The sequence below is a fragment of the Gymnoscopelus microlampas genome (genome assembly GCF_963454915.1).
Source record: "Gymnoscopelus microlampas genome assembly, chromosome: 22".
NCBI classification, from domain to species: Eukaryota; Metazoa; Chordata; class Actinopteri; order Myctophiformes; family Myctophidae; genus Gymnoscopelus; species Gymnoscopelus microlampas.
In genome coordinates this window covers 12483773-12484206 of record NC_139959.1, presented here as the reverse complement: position 1 = coordinate 12484206, position 434 = coordinate 12483773, and positions in this window count along the sequence as shown.

The window sequence follows — 434 nt, the reverse complement described above, 5'->3', positions numbered from 1 at the left end:
AATGTATTTATGGAAATTATTCGATTTTTTCATTATATTCTTTTAATGTAGGAAACGGAAAAAAAGGGGGATATTTACCCATAAAGATGGGTCCTGACCCACTGTTTGGGAAACATCCTATATGAAATAAAGCATTAAATCCCCCCCAAAACCCCCCCACCCTCCAACAAAACCCCAAATTCCCCAGCGAGCATCCCCCTCTGACGTCATACCGTACATGGAGCGCACATTTAGAAAAAGCGCACTTTTAAGATTTGCGCAGTTTGATGCTGTGTGTGTGTGTCCTTCGGGCTTCAGTCCCATAATAACATTGCAAAAAAAATAATGTCAGTACAGTACAAAGAGAAATGTGCCTGTCTCGCAACTCCACGTTAATACAGTACCGTGTCTCTTTAAAACGTCTGACAAAAAGCCCATATGATCCCCGAGCTCCA